This window comes from Rhipicephalus sanguineus, chromosome 3 (assembly GCF_013339695.2).
Source record: "Rhipicephalus sanguineus isolate Rsan-2018 chromosome 3, BIME_Rsan_1.4, whole genome shotgun sequence".
Classification (NCBI taxonomy): Eukaryota; Metazoa; Arthropoda; class Arachnida; order Ixodida; family Ixodidae; genus Rhipicephalus; species Rhipicephalus sanguineus.
Window position 1 is genome coordinate 186586904 of NC_051178.1, and position 20661 is coordinate 186607564.

A 20661-nucleotide genomic window follows, 5' to 3' on the forward strand; every position below is an offset into this window, starting at 1 on the left:
TCTGCATTGTGAAGGGCTACACGTGTCCGAGTGAACAAATGTAAAATCAAGTGAGGCAGTTATAAATGCTTTCGAGATGGCAGCCCCGTGAAAGCAGGGCACTATCACTTTAAAAATGCATGTGAATATTTAATTCGAAAGTGCACAACTTTCTTTCAGTGTGCCACCATAATTTCCGTTTAACAAAGCTTTATTATCACACTTTTTGCTACGCCTAGTAACAGCTTTCCCTGTAAAACTTGTTCTGCCTTCATAAGCATCATGATGAACACTCTAAATGTCAAAAGATTGTTGCAAGCTCTGTTTGTGTTACATGTACGGACAGTGGATGTATAGCATGGATTATGATATTCTCTTGACACCCATCTCTCGTTTTCAATTCTGCCCGCTAGTCCCAACAATGCCATAGCCGTCTTTTTCAGGTCACTGTTTCTTCACTGTGCCGATCCAGCTATAGAAGGGGTCATATTTTGAAATTGTTGTGGTTTAAGAACTGCCTTACACAACGGACCCTTGTGCCAAGATTTTAAGTACGTTGTTTGCTGTCTTCTCTTACCTGCCACCACAATGGGTCCCTCTGGCAAGTTTTAGGCACGAGCTCCACGAATACTGACATAAACTGTTTTCAGCAGTACTTGTCAGGGCTTCATGCTGCCCTCGCGTCTTGTGTTTACAGATTTACGAGAGAGGCCTTGGTCACGTGACCGCTCTCGTGCATGTTTCTCTTTTTTTTTCTTTAAGTTTAAAGAGGGAAACAGTTCGGGTATTACATGCCAACCTGTTTCTCATTGAACACCCAGTGAAACTACGCTCTTGTAACATAGGCAATAACGTCTGACGCAAGGGAGCTCAGTGACTCGTGTTTTATAACGCGCATTAAATTATTTTCTCCATACCTTGTCTGTGCTTAGTTACACTCTTGTGCACATTTTGTCTTGGTTGCTGTCAACTGTGTACACACCATTCGTATTGTTTCCTTGCATTGTATAAAGTATCATTACTCTCATATCTATATCTCTATGCATGTGCATACACGTACTTGCTTCAGTGCACTAGAAGCTAGACGCAGGAAATGGAGCATGAAAAGCAAATATCATTTACTTTATCTTCAGGATTTTAGACTGTGTTATATAAAATGTTTTTGCTTAACTGCTGCCCGTCTTGATAATGTTACATCAAAATGAATTGAGTCGATCTCGGGTCTCTCGCTTGAGTTTTTGAAATGACCATGTCTTGTTTTTCTTGTACAGATTTTTGTCATGGCTTTTGCAGGTTGTTGTGTACATTGTTTTAGTTTAACAGTTTAACTTTTAAGTGCCGACATCAAGTTTTGTACATGTGCGAGTTTCATTTATGGAATTTTGCCATTGTCATCATTCACGGTCTTCTGAAATGTATCCACTTACTTTGTGAACGCGAATGTTGATATATGCCATGCGACAGGTCTGCTGCCTTGCACTTTGTCATATTTCACAGTGTACAGACTGTACATTAAAAGTGACTGAATCAGAAGCTTACAGGCTAATGTCTTTTTTGCTCTGCGACCATACCAAACACATTTACAGAACCTGAAGAATGTGTCCATCGTACCCACGCTATGCCAAGGCAACAGTGTAGCACAAGCTTTATTCCAAACAGGAAGATGCTACTAGAGGTGCGAATAATGCACATCAACGGCAAAACATAGTGATAAAGAAGATACAGTCTACTCTCGTTACAGCGGACCATCATAATCCGGCAAAATGAGTCCGTTTTATCCGAAGTCCGTAATATCCAAACTTCGCGGGGGGTGGGGGATTGCGTTACCGTGTGACGATCGCTCCGATTTCGCTCAGCAGCAGGCTAGTTCTGCTGGTGAACGCTGAGTGCATTAGCAGCAGGCTAGTTCTGCTGGTGAACGCTGAGTGCATTCGCCAGCATGTTTACAAAAGACTTAATCACTAGCAACGGTTATTAACAAAATTGCAGCGCAGTGCCGTTACAGTAGATGCAGGGACGCCATGTGGCTCCTGCTCAGCAATGAAGCTTAGCCCGATAATAAAACGTTTCTAGTAGGCTTTTTCATACGCTCCTTTTGATCGGCTTCGAATAAATTCTTATTTGTGAGGACGGGAAGGCATATCTGCTGAAGTGGGGACGCCTAATGCCGGGAGCGCAGCCCCCCCCTCCCTTCCCCCTCCGTTCCAAGGATCGCCGGACGGCCCCAAGTTCATCTGAGAGTTCTGAACTGAGCAGCACCAAGGCACCTCTCGCATTAAAATTCTAATTTGACAGCAGAACTCACCTGCTCGGAGCACCGGAACGTCTTGCTTTCAAAACATAGGTCGCGATGTCTAACAACGTTACTGCAATGAGTGACGAACATCTAATACAAATCACAAACTTTTTATTTACAGTTACTTTGAAAAGAAATTAGTGATCAGCGATTGGCGAGCACCCTTAACGGTGCTGTTATCACTTTGCGCCGCATTTCACTCAGCTGCAACACTTCAACACTGCGATGTCCGCCTGCTTCTCACCGTGAGCGACCGCGTTTACTATCTTGAGCTTGTCGGTCATCGATATTTGCTTCCGCTTTCTGGAGGCCATTACCTCAAAATTTGCGAACAGACAGAACAGTCAAGCACGGGAACACAACGACAAAATAGCGTCAACTAGCTAGGTCCGTGCATAACCATAGTCGCCAACGTGCTCTCAGACTGGCTTGGCTTGGCCGGAAGCCACCAATGTTGCCAGCTGCCATTTAAAATTACCGTGGCTTTAGCTCGCGGAGAGCGGCGTGGTGAAGTCTGTTATCAGCCCGCGTCAACATGGCAAAAGTCCGCTTTATGCGCCCAATTGCGACAAAAAGTGCCGGTAATTTCGTCCACTGTAGCCGATAGTCCGTTGTATCGCGGTCCGTTAAAACAGAACTTCGCTCCATTAATTTAATACACAGACCAAACTTAGGCTGAATAATGGTCCGTTGTATCCGAAAGTCCGTTGAATGCGGGTCCGTTATAACGAGCGTAGACTGTACACACATGCAGTACCCATATGCAGTATTTTCAAAACAGTTTCATTATGTTAAAGGCAGTATGTGCACAGATTCATGCTCTTGACAAGGTAAGTTAGCTGAAGCTGGATAAAAATTAGTTGAGTATTAGGAACTAGAGAGAGAAGGGGGCTTTTAGTTGACACTGAAGGCTTGTGTGGCAATATGCCCTGCATTCCACTCCAAATGGGTGTGATGAAAAATGCTAAACTATAATGCTTTAATGGCAAACATTATAAATTATAGGAGTTCGGGAGTTCGTTCACTCAAGCCTCGATTGAGTGGGGTTAATCGTGGCAGCTCCAACACATATATATTGAAACCTATGTAAAATGAAGCTTTTGTGAAGCACTTATGCTAAAAAACTGTTCATCTGCAGTAACACATCTAGCTGTGCAGCAATAATGTGCCTGCCTGGTGAATCGGCAAGATTCTTACCCCCACGATGCAGCCAAAGTGGTCCAGGCGCCTTTGGATTGTACTGGTGCCACACGAGTCACTTATGATCATGATCAGGCCTGATCCCGATCAAAATTCTTTATCACAATTGACTTCTTCATGCAACCACCAGAAGGGAACCAATCACTGTTGAGAGATTTGATGCCGATCGGGCTTAATCGGCAGTGCACCGCGAGACACTGGTATTAGTTTGCCTCTTGTTTCGGTCCATGCATTTATTATTCGAGGGCCAATCCTCAAGATCGTGCAATTGCACATTCTCCGGGACCTGCCCATCCTTCTCAGCAAGAAGACAACCAAGCAGATGTGCCATAATACAGGAAAGAAGCCATAGAAAGAGTTGCTTTATATATATGCATATATTTAACGAAGAAACTGAGCTTCACGGTGTATATTTGTTGTACTGAACGTATTCAGGTATTGTTTCACTGCAAAATCCTGTAGACAAGTGCAACACTCGGCACATTAAGGTAGGGCTACTTATAAACTTACACACATATTTTCTGTAGCAGCTGCTCTACTCGTAAGGATGCCTGCACCCGGCAGTACGGTTTGGTGTTCGAGAGGCTTCGCTAGGTGAGCTGGGATGATTGGCAACCCCAGGTGCTTTGCACTTCCGCACTGCAAGTAACTTTGCAATGTGCATTGAATGTGCCTCTCTATCAGCAACATTAGAGTAAAAGTCCGGCGATAATTGTGCTTACCCTAGCAAAAATTCCCAATAAAAAACCAATAGCCTATTGGGTTATTGACACCTATTGGTCTATTGGTTCTATAGGTCTATTGGAACTGTATTTGGCTATTGGTCTATTGGTTCTATATCAGCCTACTGGACCTATATTGGTGTATTGGTTCTCTATTAGCTAATTGGAATTATATTGGCCTATTGGTTCTGTATTTGCCTGCTGGCATTGTATTAGTGTTGTATTTGCCCACTTCTCAGCCCCATTAGAATTAGTCTTGCGCAAGTGTTTTATGGGTGTCTTGTCGTCATGCAGAAGGCCCACACTGTGGCAGCGCCCCTGCAATGATAATCACAGTGGATGAATGAGACATATGTTCAAATATATTCTCATAATCAAAACTACAAGTGCTTCTTCTGGCCCTTGATGATGTTGGCGATCTTGCGGGCCTCATCCGCACTCGAGGAAGTGCCTGAAAGATTCTGTAAATAAACAGAGCCATGAAATCAGAAAACAGTAACACATGTTTAATTAAAGTTTACCTTCAAAGCAATGTATAGAAAGTAGACGGCACAGTGAGAAATTATCTAGACCTTAATTCACTGCACATGTTCACAATGTTGCAGGAGCTGAACTATAGCAAAAAACTGAGTGAAATATTACACACCCAACTGTGGCTTATTGCGTGGAAGAAAACAGTATATCGGCAAAATTTTGCGGCAAAAAAGGAAGGAAAAGAAAGGGGCAAAATTTTTTTAAAAATTAAGCAGCACCTTATCCCGTTTACACGCTTGCGTCCTGTGTTTTTTGAGCTGTACCCAAGAATGAACTGCAAACTCGTCCTTAAATTACAGCAAACTCAATAATCACTTACTATCTGTGACGTGCTCTTTTTCACGGTGGTGGTGCGACTATCATACTAGAGCATGCCACTAAATCTCAACTTAAAGATGGCATGAAATAAATTAAGCTAGGGTAGATTCACGATGAGGCAACGGTAATATGTAAGACAGTAGTAAAGGCAGCCTAGATTACATATCGTTGCAAGCCCAACACAGCAGTCAGGCTGCAATGAGTTGGATATAACACACGTGCTGCATGTTACGTGCTTATGCAATTAAGCCAACAACATTAATAAACCCACTCCTGCGATAGCCCTAATTGGGCTGCAGTATGTAAAAATAAAAAATATGAAATAAAAAATCGCACCAGTGCAGTACATATGCTATGCACATTTTGTATAATGAATTATCATGTGGCCTTCTGTGGTTCTTGTGACGTTATGTCGAACAAGTATGATAAGCCGATTGGCGCGCACTACAACACACAAACAGCATCGACTAGAGCGTTTTACTATGAGGCGATAAACGCGTTTCCGGCTTAACACGCACGTTGTAAATACTTACAAAGGGCTTGCGAGACTCCAACTACACTCACGAGCAGGGCGCCTGTCCTTTACCTCTAATCTATGCTACGTTTTTTTGTGCATACTGACAAACACAAAAACAAACTGCAATAATATATGCGCTCAATCATTCAACTTCTGAGAGCGTGTGGACTTGCAATCGAGGCGTTGCTGGTCCCGCTGTCATCAAATACTGGAGACAAAGGACGAGGGACTTGTTTTCCCGACCTTTCAGCTTCGTCCCAAGTTTGAATACAAAAAAAGGTGATATCAAATAAATACTAAATAGGAGTAACTACCATGCCCACTCAACTCACCAAACAATCGGAGCACATGGGCCTTGTTGCTCGTCTTGCCATTTTTCTTGGTGCCACTTTGTAGAGTCGAAATCGGTCGAAATCCAAGACATTTATGGCTCAGAACGTCTCCATCTGGTGCACGCTGAACACAGTCTTCACGTTATCGTCGCGGAAGCACACTAAAGCAAACATCGTGTAAGCAGGCTTACGTGAAGCATCGAGATCACACACAGACACCACGTTTTGGCTTAGCTTGGCCGCAGGCTGGGCTTGTCTTCGTATCGGCCGAGCGCGGATGGCGCGCCAAACGCACGGTCGGTCGCGTTTGCAGATCCACAATTCTTTCTCCTGTATCTTTACAGCACTACTTATATTGCTTAGCATAAATAGTTATAAACTTTACATATTATCCAAAGCTTATCTTAAAGCTTAGCACATGGCTTAGCCTGCTTAACCAAGGAACGTGTAAAAAAAAATGTTCACACATGCAGCGTCGCCACGCCGCGCACCGTCTCACTTTTTTTTTTTTTTGTTCGTCACCTGGCTGGTTCTATACCGGTTGTGATCTCATGGCGGTTTCTTTATTATTATTCTGTGGTGTCTGTGTTGTCGATTCCTTCGCAAGTTCTTCTTTAGCGTGTTTTACTATAGTGCCCGTTTACCGCACGGCATGCACGGAGACACCGTACCGCCGTGGTCGACACGCAGCCTTTTATATAACTCTTTTAGTCGCGTGAGTTGCTAACAGCACACGGTGTCTCACGGTGTGCAGTTAGCTCAATCGGGATCAGACTTATCAAAAGTGAATTGATCCCGTTTGCAGCTTGCGTATAATATAGCCAATCATGATCAAGAAATTTGATCGGGATCGGGTCCGACGCGCTCAATCAGTCATAAGATGTTATAACAGCTACCAATAGGCGGTAGCTGTTTGAACAATAAAACTCCTGTTGGCCCTATACATCTTCTGTTAGTACATTAAGAAACCAATAGGAGTACTTATTTGACCAATAAAACTCCTATTGGCCCAATAAGTCACCGATAGGCAGCACCGATTTGACCAATACAACTCCCATTGGTCCAATAAGACACCAAAAGGCAGCCCCTATTTGACCAATACAACTTCTATTGGTCTAATAAGACACCAATAGGTGGTGGCTGTTGGTGTCTATTGGTACCCATAGAAGTCTTATACAACCAATACAGCTCCAATAGATGTCCTATAGAACCAATAGTGATTTCCTATTGGACCAATAGGAAATCCTATTGGCATTTTTGCTAGGGTACATGTTCACTCGCACTGCTGTTACAGCCATAAAAGCTTGAGAAGCATAACCAGCAGGTTATTTTACAGTATCAGTAATGTTCGGCCTTCATGATTTGATAAATATCAAATGCCATCCTTTTAGACAAAGCTGTCACTTTCAACATCATATCGTGCATCCGATGTGGGTATAGCTCATCTTAGTGCGAGAGCATGTGGCATTCCTCTCAAGTGCACTTGCTCAGTGGCGTAAATCCAGAAAAATCACACACATCAGAACATGGCGACCATTTTGTTTTTGTACATATGGGTTGTATTCTTATTTAGATAAGAATTAAACCATGCTTTGAAATAAAATTAAAGAAAAACGAGCATGGAGTCCCAGCTCGAGTAATTTAATTCATTGTTCTGTTCAGTCTTCTTTGAAGCGGTTTTTGCGATTTTTGTAGTCCAACACAGCTCAGGGGTATTGAATGCAGATACACACTAAAAAAATAATCAGCCTTTAAAAAAAGTTGAATGTGCTATACTTAACTGTCAAGCAATTCAAGTATATGATGTTCTAAGGCTAAATCTCAAGGGGGGACAATTGCAAGGGGTGTCCCCACCAGCCTGAACACAAGGGGGGTCAGGACCCTCTTGATCCCGCCATGATTTATGCCAATGCTCTTGCTGGTTGTCACGTATTTTAGAATGGCCTTTAAAGAAGAAAATTATGTGCTACTCGCAAGCTTTTGCAACATAAACTTAAAAGCATAAAATCCGAAATACTTTTTATAAAACAGTGCTAATTTATTTGCAAGATCTCACAACATACACAAACTGTTCAATACACTATTTACATAAAGAGCAACACTGTACACATATTCTATTTGTTCCCATGAAAGACAATGCAACACTGGCATAACATGTTCCTGGTGATGAGCTTTACCTTAGACATACGAGTGCCTTAAAAAAAAATAAAACTAAATCCAACGTTATTTTTGAAGTACAAATTGTTAAACAGTAGCCACTCTGCAACTATTTCAGAGGAGCCTCTCTTATGCTTGACTTGTCAATGACCATAAAAGCATACAAAGCAAGCACTAAAAGTGCAGAGTTTGTTTGCCTATAAAGCAATGCACCTTGCAAAACCAAGCAATTACTGCTACAGTCCATGTAAATATTCACAAGCATTGCAAATGCAGCTCTATTAATTATTGGTAACAGGATACTAACAAGTGCAGCATACACTGAAACTGCATTGTTCATTAGAGGCTTGTAAGGGGCACATTGTTGCTCAAAATGGGATATGTTGTCAGCCTCTGTATAACTCTTTCAACGTGGATGCATACCAACGCTATCTCGCACGTTTTAGCCACGTCTTCCTGAGATGACTAACTACCTCCTGCATTAAATGGGGCCATCGCAAACACCACATCCTTTCCTTCTACAGTTGTTCTAATACTCGCGAATACCTAATTCTTGCCAAGATTTAAGTCACCTGGCTTCAAGGGTTCTAGAAAGCCAGAATCTTGTGTTATGAAAGAATCCATCTGACGCGCTCTGTAAACTTCAGGAACAAAAGTGATCATTCCATTGTGAATTATTCCAATTGGGTACTTCATGGCATAACTTCCCTTGTAGTTTGAGCACATTAGACGCTGACAGTCGGGTCTCAATGACGTCTCTGTCCACTTCTCAGTACAGTCCATTACAAAGGTTTAGTTTGGGTAAATATCTTTAAATGTTAGTGGGAATGACACTTCAATGAACTCACAAGGAGGTGCCATAACACACTACTGCACAGTAATGCTATGTCAAGGGTCTTCGTGAATGCACTTGAAGCTGTAGTAGCACTCGTACTAAATAAGGCAGCCAAGGCAGTGCCAGTGACCCCAGCCGAAGTGTCGCATGACATGGGCACAATGTCTTCAGAATTCCCATCCCCTTTCCTGTACCTTGAAGGAGACAGCAGACAGGAAAAAAGCAGAACACTGGAAGCGTTACTTTGCACAACTTCTGCAATGTCTCACATTTTCCTATAGTGAAGGAAACCCCTAAAGTCCACAGCTGAATTTCATGCTCCATCCATGATGGCAGCCTTTATGTGAGAGAGGAAAAATATACATTGTGAAGATCTCGCAATATCTGCAAATAATTCGCTGTGATAAAAGTCACATACTTATGTACCTCAACCATTGCAGTATTAAGTTCCGGGTTGGATAAATACACTCAATTGAAAACTAAACTAGTCGCACCTTATCTCTTGTTTCCATATGCGAGACTTGAGCTGAAGCATAAGTCCCATCCCTTTGACAAATGAAGAATCGGTTTCCCTTTTGTTGATGGCTCTGTCTGGCAACCCCTAAGTAAGTTATATGTTTTGTCTGATATTCATAGTTTCTGCAGTGTTTGCTAATGCAAATTCAGCTGCTGAAGTATTCTCTGCAGGTTAGAAACACGTTGGTTCACGTTCATATTTGTGAGCTCTTTACTTTTAAAAGACATCTGCACATGTGGGTGGAATGTGTTCTGCTCCTGCACTTGTGCATTCAGCACGTTCATCAACAGTAAAGCTGTGCATGGGATTCCAAGCTCGTATGCTACCTTCCTAATGCCGTTGATGCCGTGGCGAGATGTGACTGCGCTGAGTGGCCCCCGATGATCGATCTGCTTCAGCAGGAGCAAACTTTTTTGCTCACCTGCGCTGCATAATGAAGAGCGGAAAATTGTTATGTACTTATCGGCCACGAAATCATAATTTTGATTGCTTACGTACGGTCACGCGTTTTTCTCTAGTAGAGTGCAACGATGATTCACTGATAGTTTCCAACAAAGTGTGTGCTGCAAATCCTAGAACAAAGCCAAAAAACAAGAGGTGCGCAAACTGAAAGTAACGTTGCTTCCATCAGTTTACGTAATTGCTTATGACTTGCGTGGGCAAATTCAGAAGAAAAACGAGAAATTACAAAGCCCACGAGCCGTACGTGAAAGATTGTACAAAACCATGCTGCTGAGTCGGTTGCGAGTTCGTATCGCTCGGTCGGTAGTGAGTATTCCGTGTGGGTGCCCTCACTAGTGGCGTTTTCATCGAGCAGTCAAATATGCGCGAACGAGGTCGATCAGAGAACACTATCATACAGAGCACGGTTAAACACGATACTAAGCAAACCGTTCAGAGGTTACACCGGACACAGCATCCATGCGCAGAGAACCACAAAAGCTCTACAAGCGAAAGAAGTTTAATGAGCATTTCATTTTGCATTTTCATTAGTCGCGGCCGGACTGAATTTGTGATCTCCGACATCACGAACGCCTGGGCGACGACATCATGTATCCTTCCGGCGTTTATTTATCAAGAGTCTGTTCGTAGAATGAGACGATCGACCCGGTAGTAACATCAGGGGGAGGTTACTCCGTATACCTCCCATAGGACGTCTTAATTCATGACGTCAGCGCTGGCAGCGCCAAACGTCCCTTCAGTTACTATCCTGGCGGCTGGGATTCAGAAGCTCAAACTGCAGAATGGCGGCGCACACGGTATGCGTCGTCATGGCAACACCAGCCGCGCCTCGCACCTCCTCTCCTAGCTCTCTTGCAAGCGCCGTTTTTTATTTTTTGTTTTGTTTGCGTGCTGCGCAGCCTCCTCTCCCACTTTTTTTCATGAACCCGCTCGCGCGTGCTGCGCCGGCGTTTTTTTTTTCTTTTTTGCATCCGCTTGCGCGTGCTACGCCGCGCGTTCGTTGCGCGTTTGAATGTACGCAATTTGCAATCAAGCATTCTGAACACACTGCAGTCGTGCAGCATGTGCCAGAACGCAAAAGAATGAATTGCACTCACAACACAAAATATCTTTGGTCTCGTTTTATTGTCCTCGTTTCCGAAAATCAACATTTTCATCAAATGTGGTGCGACAGAGGTTCAGGAGATTAACAGAAGTGATGAACAGGAGATTCACATAGACGTGTTCATGACCACTAAACAACACAAAAGGTATCGGCAAAGTTAAGAACTTAAAGAACAGTGGAATAAAAAAACAGCATAACATTAGGGCACATAATAAAAAACAATTTTTATACTGAGAAAAGTGCAGAAGAGCTTCTGATATATGCGCACGATATTGCACAAAATTATCATAACTAACAAAATTGAACATTCACTGCAATGGAAAAACAATGAAAGCAGTTGAATACCTAAAAATAGAATAATCATGTAAAGATCATTTTAAAGATGTGAAAACGAACTCCACATATACCACAACTAATATTGGCCGCACTTTACTGACTACATTTCCAAAAACGTTGATTTTCATAAAACTAGTGATGATAAACGCGAAGAAAATGAACAGATGATATCGGAGGATTCATGGCATCTCTTCTTGAAATGCGCCGATTCTGCAATTCTTCAGCTTTTCTCTGGGCGCACCAATCAGCTGTGTGGCGTTCCGGAGTACTTTAAAAACGCTTCCGCCCTGAAGAAAAGGAACAAGTTCCAATCAGATGAAGAGCGCCGTCGACTCGTGCAAAAGTGAACTCGTTTGTTCGTCTCAGAGCAGCACAAGTTTTTATACATTTACCTACAGCCTTAGAAACGCAGTTATAGGCGATGGCGAGTAATTAACCGGAGATAAATGCAAAGCACATATTCAAGCACGCGGTTCTGTGATAGTTGTAAGCCTGTAACTATATAGTTACGTCGCATGGGCTTCATGTCCGCTGCTTGTTCGTATAACGATTTAAACGCAGCATCGTGCCCTTTTCGAATCAGTCATTGTTGAAAACAATAACTGTAGCCCCATTGCAGAGAACAGCTACTCGGTATGGACGTGAATTCAAACTGACACAATGAAAGCCGCAACTCAAAAGGCATGCTCACCTGTTGTTCTTTTGGGGGCCGGCACATATATTCCGGGACTTGTTCTGGAAGTATTCGAGCAACAAAGCACTATGCACGAACATCCCGAGTCGTAAAACATCGCGTCGCACAAGCACACAGCGAGCGCGCACCGTCAAACGGACGAGCGTCGACGGCTAACGCACGCCTTTCCAACGCCAGACACGAAACTTTCCAACGGATTTCAAAGTCGGCGGCGCCAGCGAGGCGGCGGAAAGCGCGCCCGCGCGCCTCCCGCAGGAAAGGGAGTTGATCCCGCCAGAGAGGGGGTTGAAGAGAGTTGGGAGGAAAGAGACGGAACGCAGATTTTAATTCTGATCCCAGTCAATAGATGGCGCCTCAATTTGCCATACCGGTCACGTGGGTTTGTTTCACTAGCCTGGTAACATCCTAACATCTCAACTTCCCGTTTCTCTGCAGTGTCCACCTAACGAAACAGCCTCATGAAAGAATCTGCATTGTAACGAAGAGTAAATACGCAATTCATATTTCTCCAGCCTTTTTTTTTCTTTTCCTTTTTTTTTTACATGAGAGCTTGCGCTGCTTGCGCCATCTCTTGGCATTCAATGTACACTCGCGTACCGAGACGATGCTGGCGCAATATTGCTATCATAAAATTAAATACAAAGCATGTACACACGCTCAAGAGCTTATTACTTATTAAAAGAAAGCATGCAGCTAATTTAGTGAAACATAAGATAATGAAGATAATGTTAGTAATCTTGGACACATAAAGAAATATTGATTTAAATGTAGGACACCACTGGCCATTGCGGCACGGCCTTCGTAAGTGTGGTGTACAGGTAAGGTGAGTTTGCGGTCATCGCTCAGGTCTCTCCTCATGAGTTCGAACTAATCTTTCGCCTTTTACTAAAGATTACCGTGGGGAGGGGCACTCCAATGAGCCTATAGGCCAATTTTTGGGAGGCCTTGTCCGTTTGGGCGGGGCCTAATATCAAAATCAAAAGACAGAGTAGTAAATGTATAGCACTTCCTGCGAGTTCGCAGCCGGTGTGAAATCGTGGCTATTTGGTGTTGGTGGCTGGCTGGTTTCGCACGTGCAGCGAAGGTCTCATTTGCTAAAGTTAAAGTCGTAATACATTCATCCTGCCGCACAAGGAGGCTGCCATTTTTAAAGCACTCCACCGCCGCAGCGCCGTCTATCGTCTGCGACGTTTCGCCGCCCTTCCGGTGTGTGGGGTTCCGCGGCGGTGTATGCAGCGTATGCGCTCGGTTCACAAGGTGTTGCTGTTCTTCGCGGTACACGGGCAAAACAGGGCAACGCTTTTCGAGTGTAAAGGCGCTGGTAAATAATCGCTAAGCATTCAGCTTCAAAATGGCTGAAACAGCCAGCATCGGCGGCCCACGAGACGTTCCCGCTGCCAGCAGCGCCGACGATGAGAATAATGCCAATGCAGTTCTTAAGCAGCCTGTGTAAATTGGTAATTGCTTTGTATGTTTTGTTATAGCTGGCCGGGTGAGGTTCTTGGAATAATCACTATAAAAGAACGTTAACATTTAGGACAACTGTCGAAGTATAATCGGAGAAACGTAAATGGAGACGAGCGAACACGTAGGCCATTGTCCGGCTGCGCGCTAGGTGCGCGCATTAGTGTTTAAGATGGCTCCCGGGTTTCCGTACCGTGATTATTCAAGTTCAACGTAACTCTAATCCCTAACAGACCATTTTGGTTCCGCTTGGCACGTTGCAATACAATGTTCACGGAACGACAGGAGCACAAACACCGATGCCTGTGTTTATTCGTGTCGCCGTCGTAGCTTGTGACCTCTGATCCTTGCACAGGATAAGGAACAGAAGTACGACGTGTGAGCTCAAAATTCGGCGTAGAAACAACACCGATGATAAAATAAAAATAAGCCTGTTGCACATCTGGAAGCGTGGCATGGCGTAAGTTCGCTTCGGCGCGAGCCGCCGCCACTAGCCATACGCCGAAAGGGCGCTCGTTTTTGGTAACATTATTGTCAATTTGTTTTCTGGCGAGTATTTCAGAAGCATTACGACGAGCGCACGTGTCCAGGTAACGACCTGGCTTTAACGAACGTGGGCCGATTATTCACGACACCCAGGCTGCCGCGCGAAAAAAAAAAGTGCGGTTGTCATAACGCTACCCCAGTTATCGTCACAAAATTGACAAGTCGAGAAAGAACGTGCTCTCGACGAAACGTTAGAAACGCGTACCTACGCCAAAGAACACATGTCATGCGGGCCTTTCTGTCATGTAGATTGAAAAGGGCTAATTCAATAATCTCGAAATTGCACGCACTAAGATGGAACATTTTCTAGCCGCAGGCATTGTAAATCATGTGCTGTAGCATAGAAATCAGAGAGGTTCATGAGAACAACTCTTGGCCAAACATTTTCTGTATTAATTGTCAGCCTTGACATTGGTTCTCTTTGGTACAGATGATCAAGTGTACTAGCACCCAAGCACAATCACAAGCTGGTGTGGTGACTTGGAGAAATGGCCATAAGTGCAGAAACCACATATAATAATATACTATTTGTCGGAGAAGAAGGCTTGCGACCTGAGAGAAGCGAAGTCATTTAAAAACATTGTGCATTTCGCATGCCTTGGCTGCCAGTCTTTCAGGCTTCCGTAGCTGTTGCCGCAGCCAAACACAGCGCAGTGGTAGCTTGTCGACCTGTTCTCGTCCGACATTTCGATTTGCGGCAACACAATTGTTTCAGCGCGTCGAAAAATGGAAACACGCTGACCTCTCACGCACCACGCAGTGCAAAACTCGGGAATCCGCACACACCAGCGGCAGCGGTCGGCCGAGGTGGAGAGAGAGAAAGCGGTGAAAATACACCGGTTCGAGGCTACGCTCTACTCGTGTGTGTCTGTAAGGAGCGATATTACAGCACTGGCACGCGCTCAATCGCTGCCTAAGCGTTCTTCTGTAAGGTGGTCAAGTCCGGCCCCGGCGTTTCCGACGGTTCGGAGGCTCCTGCGCGCGCGGCCCAAGCCGCCCTTAGCTAACGCGCAGTGAGAAGTGATGAGTAAGTCGTATACCTGGCGATAGCAATTAGAGTCAGGAACGAAGTTAGGGCGCGAGTAATCAGCTACATTTGTTGGTTCTGTCTCCCTCAATTGGGTTACGTCAGCACAGAGATATCGCGATACAGATACAAGATACCCAAAAGTATCTAAGATAGTATCGAAGATGCATGTATCTTCGATACTGCCCAGCACTGGACTACACATGGCTTTGTTTGACCTTTTTTTGTGTCTGTTACTTTCCATCGCTTTGTCTCTCTGTCTATTTCTTGCTCTGACTATCTTTTTCTCTCTTCCCTTTCTTTGTCTCTTTTCTTCTCTTTCTTTCTCTGTCTTTCTATCTTTTCTCTCTTTCTTCCCTTTCTTCCTCTCTTTTTTTTTTCTCTTTCCTTCTATATCTTCCTTTTTATCGCTCTGTAGTTCTGTCGCCTTCTATCTTTTTCTCTCTTTCTTGTCCTTTCTCTTTCTCATGCGCACGGCCTCCCCTCCTTCTTTCTTTCCTCCTCACTCTCACTTACCTTTCCCACCCCCTCGCTATAACGTAGTGTACTAGGCTATGCTCTGCTAGCGTGCCTGGATAGCCGAGTGGTTACGTACGCTTGCCCTCGGATCGTGGATATGCAGGTTCGAATCTCGCCTCGCCAAGAAATTTCTTTCGCCAACAATTTCTCTCTTACTTTCTCTGTCTCTCTCTCTCTCTCTCTGTACTTGTTCTCACGGTCATCAGAGTTATTGCATCCCGCGCCGGACAAATGTGTTCTGGGAGCGAAGCAGAAGAGGAAGAAGGGTATGCGTGCCGGTTCATGATGATGATAATTTTCTACATACGACACACTGCAAACCTCGAGCACAACAGCTCTGCTGTAAACAGTTCGGCAGATCCCACGTACCGTGGGAGTCGATGTTATGCAAAGCATGTGGCGGGAAGGTGACTGTGGCGTAATTTTTTTACTGAGCCAACCGTTACGAAATGACGCTAAAGGTTTGCATAAATTTTATACGCACTCATATGTATTGAAGAGCAGCATATGCGTTATATAACCAGTTGCTTACAGTTGGGTAACGCTGCCAACGGTAACGTGGGTATAACCAACACCAGAAGCGGTAAGCTGATATGTAGTGCTTATACGTGTCCCGAGAACGCACGCACGTTTCACGAACCCGTGTACATGTGTGGAAGAGGTTCTTGACAGTTCTTGAACAAGATCATCATCACCGTGATCAGTGAGCCCCAGCAGCTGGTCATGACTTGTTATCGGATCCGGTCGTGAAGTATGAGGTATAGTACAGCTTGTTGGAAATTGTGAATGCCTCGGTCATTTCGTCGACAAATTGTCTGTCGATATAGGCCGTCGAGGTCGGTTGGCTTGGATAGTGCTCCGTAGACGAGCATCAGCAGATGGCGCTTCTCGTATTCGTATAGACTACCTGACCATATATATGTGGCTTACGTAGCCTAGTTTATAGAGTGGCTGTTAATCAATCTGGCATCATCCTCGGTCAGCATGAGGCCATCGCCCAGCCTTGTAAGAAATGAAGAGGACACTGCGTCGTTCTGGCGGACAAAGTGCACTTTACGGCGCGATGCTGTGAATATCATACGCATTTTCGTTAATCAATTCCTCCGAGGTCTAGCAGTGCTTCAATATAGCTTGCTGAATCATAGGAATAAAAATGTTGTGTTTATTAGACTGCTGTAAAAGCGGAGCGAACACTGGAACCGCCGACGTTAATCTGATATGGCGCCTGTATCGTAGGAGTATCATGTAGTGTTTATTGCTTTCTTGCAAATTAGACAGCGAGCACCACAACCACAATTGACGTTGCACCGGCATTACGCCTGCACAGGCTGTTTTTCCAAACCAGTTTGTAGGTCTAGCGTGGCTCTGTGGTAGAATACCTGAGTGCCACGCAGAATGCTTGGGTTCGATTCCTGCGGGGATCCTAATTTTCATTCTTTCCATTCGTCGGGTCAATGCTGCCGACGTCGGTTTTTCTTAACGCTCTCCCATTTAAGTTACCAATGTCTGTTATCGCCGTCCCTGGGTATAAACTGTCAATCACCTGTGGCGCATACCCGTACACCGCGGCCCGCGGTAAACGGGTATGTGCCACACGTGTCTGGAGGAAAGGGTTTGACGACGTACGCGACAGGATGTCCACTATATTCACGTCATGACCCGACACTCACATTCGTCAAATCTTCTTACCTTGCCATGCCAATTTTGGTCTACAGCAAGTTAAGGGGGCGATCATGAGAACACCCAGACGTAGGCGGCTAGATAGATAGATAGAGAGATAGACAGACAGATACGTAGATAGAAACGCTCAAAGTGCCAAAGTTTCGCTAAGAAATGCTTCGCATTTAATATGACAGCTCCGCCCGCACGACTGTCTCGCAGGTGACGGGCAGGCAGGGCACCTGCCCTGCCTGCCCGTGCTAGTTGGTTTCCGCTCTAACCGTAACTACTTTTCCTCGGCTAATGTAAACACTACGCTTATTAGGAGTTAAAGGTTCGCCTTTACTGCCTAAAACATGAAGTTTCGCTGGGAGCGATTTAAGAATAGCTAACGAAAGTTACCTGTACGTTCAAGTTTGGATGGATGGATGGGTGCTATGAGCGTCCCCTTTATAACGGGGCGGTGGCATGTCTGCCACCAGGCTCGAAGAAAAGAAAAATTTCATTGTTTCATGTTGGCCTAATACCTTATCTCTATTGATTAAATCTATGTTATTATACCTAAAAAATATAAATTCACGGTCCATCTCTCTGCCTCTTAAGGCAGAATGACCTTATTTTTCCCCATTATTTATTTTTGTACTTTATCTCTACTTTTCTGCCACCAATACTCTAACCGTATCTTACTTATTTCTATCGCGGACGTGTTCAGCTTTCCATTGTTGTCCCTAAAACACAAGGCTCCCTGTAGACTCGTGCCCACACGTACACCTGGGTGAATATCGCCACATTCAATCAGAACATGTTCCATCGTTTCCTTAGTTCCCCCGCAGCATGTACATTGTTCTTCTTCGTTACTGAATCTCGCTTTATAACTACGCGTTTTCTGACCTAAAAGCAGCGCCACAAACGTGAATCTGTATGGGGAAGTCAGTTATCTGCTAAGGCACACCTGCTCCATCACACAAACGTCAACTTCTATCGGCATACCTGTCAACGTCGTTTCTTTTTCTTCTCTTTCTTTCTATCGCTTTGTCTATCTGTTTCTTTCTCTGTCTTTCTATCTTTCCTCTCTTTCTTCCTCTCTTTTTTTTCTCTTTCTTTCTATATCTTCTTTTCTCTCGCTCTGTAGTTCTCTCGCCTTCTATCTTTTTCTCTCTTTCTTGTTATTTCTCTGTGCTCATCCTTCCCTTCTTCTTTCTTTCCTCCTCACCCTCACTTACCTTTCCCGTTCTGATGATGTCTCCGATCATCGACCAGTAGCTCTCGAGGGTTGCTTTCCTTTTTCTTTGTCAGTGAGACCATGGCGTCTTGACATCCGCGTTCTGCATGACACGCGTTCGCGCTCCAGTTCATCAGGAGCATTACGTGCTTCCCTGTTCGGATCCGGTCCAGAGTCGTGGGATGCGCTCAAGGTACTACCAATACTACAGTGGCGTCTACACTGCTCCGTCGAAGGGCGTGCCCTTAGACGCCGTATGTCGGAAGAACTAGCGGACACCACTGATCTGGCGGACACTGCCACAAAGCTGCGCATTGCTCTTTGGGTCGATCGACAAACTCCATTGATGCGCACACGGCAGAGAGAGAGTTACGGGGACGCTTGCAGCGCCTTGTTGCAGCATCGTCGTTGTCGGAGGCTGCTTGGCGCTGCAGACGTAATCCACGTGCTCACCCCGAAGTACTGCGCTTTGCGAGAAGCTCTCTTCTCAGACAGTCGAGTCCGATGGGAACTCAGGCCGCCAGAGCCCTTCCCGCTGCGTTGCCACCTGCGCGTGATCGATCAGTTTTCGTAGCTCATTTTGAAAACATGGCTCGTAGGACTCTGTCAGCGCATCATGGTACGGACGATACATTCACAATGCTTAGTGGGCTGTAGCTGCGCAACTTTGTGCAACTCCGTCAGCTGATGAGGTGAAAGATGCATTGTCTTCCATGAAACGTGGTTCGGCTCCTCGGCCGGACGGGTTGCCCTTTGAGTTATATTTAACCTTTTGGGATGAAATTGGTGCCATTTTCACTTCTGTTATTTGCCGCTGCTTCGAGAACTTTGATTTCCCTGATAGCTTTCACGATGGTCGAATTGTGTTAATACCTAAACATGAACCATTGTCAGTTCGCCCAGAGGAATGGAGACCAATTACGCTTCTCAACGTTGATTACAAAACTTTTGCAGCAGTTGTCACTCGGCGTTTGAGAAGCCTGATGCCTTCCTTAATAGGACATCATCAGGCGTGCTCGATCCCTGGACGAGAAATTGATAGTCTCTCATTTGTTACGCGCGACATCATTGCGTATACGATAGCGAGATCAGCACGTGGGCTCTTGATTTCACTCGATCAAGAAAGGCATTCGATCGCCTTGAGCATAGCTACATATTTAGCGTCATGGAAGCGTTTGGTTTCTCGCAAAACTTCGCTGAGCTTCTCAGAAACGCATACAGAAACGTACACAGCACTTTGTTTCTTGATGGTTATGAAAGTGCCCCATTTCCTGTTACCCGCGGAGTTCGTCGAGGGTGCCCTCTATCTCCAGTACTTTTTGTGCTTAGTCTCGAACCGTTCTTGCGCTCACTACTTAACGATCCATACATACATTCGAGGCCTCCCACTACCTGGTAGTGATACTGTGAAGGTGACAGCTTTCGCCGATGACATCACGTTGTATCTAAAGAACGAGGACAGCTTATCCCGTTGCCTGCGGCTTTTAAATGCGAATGCATTTCTTAGTCGGGCTATGTCAGGCGTCCGGCGTTGTCCGCGTGCCTCTCCGCTCTCACTCCCTCTCCCATAGCAACAGCTGCAGGCGGGCGCGCTTATCCTCGCCCCTACCAACCGGAGCATGTGGTGCGGGCGGAGTAGCGGAGAGTGAGTGGAGAGGAGGAGCGCGCTCTGGCGTGTGAGGGCGCTCGCATCGCGGGGGGGGGGGGAGGTGATTCTTAAAAGGAAGAAGGAAATGAAAATGGAAATTGGGTGTGGAGTGCACGATAACTGTCTCTCAAGTGAGGACACCTCAACCGATACACTCACGGGGGATTGGGGATTAAAGGGACAGTGAGAGTGAAAAGAGTATGGTAAAAGAAGAAAAAGAAAGGTATGGGTGAAAAACGGATTACGCCAGCTCGTTCGACTCGGCACGCAACAACCTTCGCCGGGAGCTGGTGCGCGAGCATCCTGACGCACGGGTCGCCTCCGGACACCCCCCTCCTCCCATCCCAGCCACTGGTTTCACTCGCCGCGAGCGCGCGCTTCTTCTTGCCCTGAGGACCGGTTCTGTGTGGCCCGCGGAACGCAGGCATCGTCTTCGCGGCGCCGCTGCACCGAACTGCACCGATTGCGGCGCGATCGAAACCCTGTGCCACCTATTGTTTGACTGTCCGTCTCTCAACACTGCGCGGAAGCGGCTCGCCATGAAGTACCGCCTCGTCGGACTGCCGTGTGCG

The 20661-nt window shown here is 45.4% G+C and overlaps 1 non-coding gene across 1 annotated transcript; it reads left to right on the forward strand.

The window, feature by feature from the left end:
- The first annotated feature begins 12842 nt into the window (after nucleotides 1–12842).
- Nucleotides 12843–12964, forward strand: LOC119388461 (U5 spliceosomal RNA). The gene has a single exon (XR_005182741.1). It is a non-coding gene; the product is annotated as a U5 spliceosomal RNA (small nuclear RNA).
- The last annotated feature ends 7697 nt before the right edge of the window (nucleotides 12965–20661 follow it).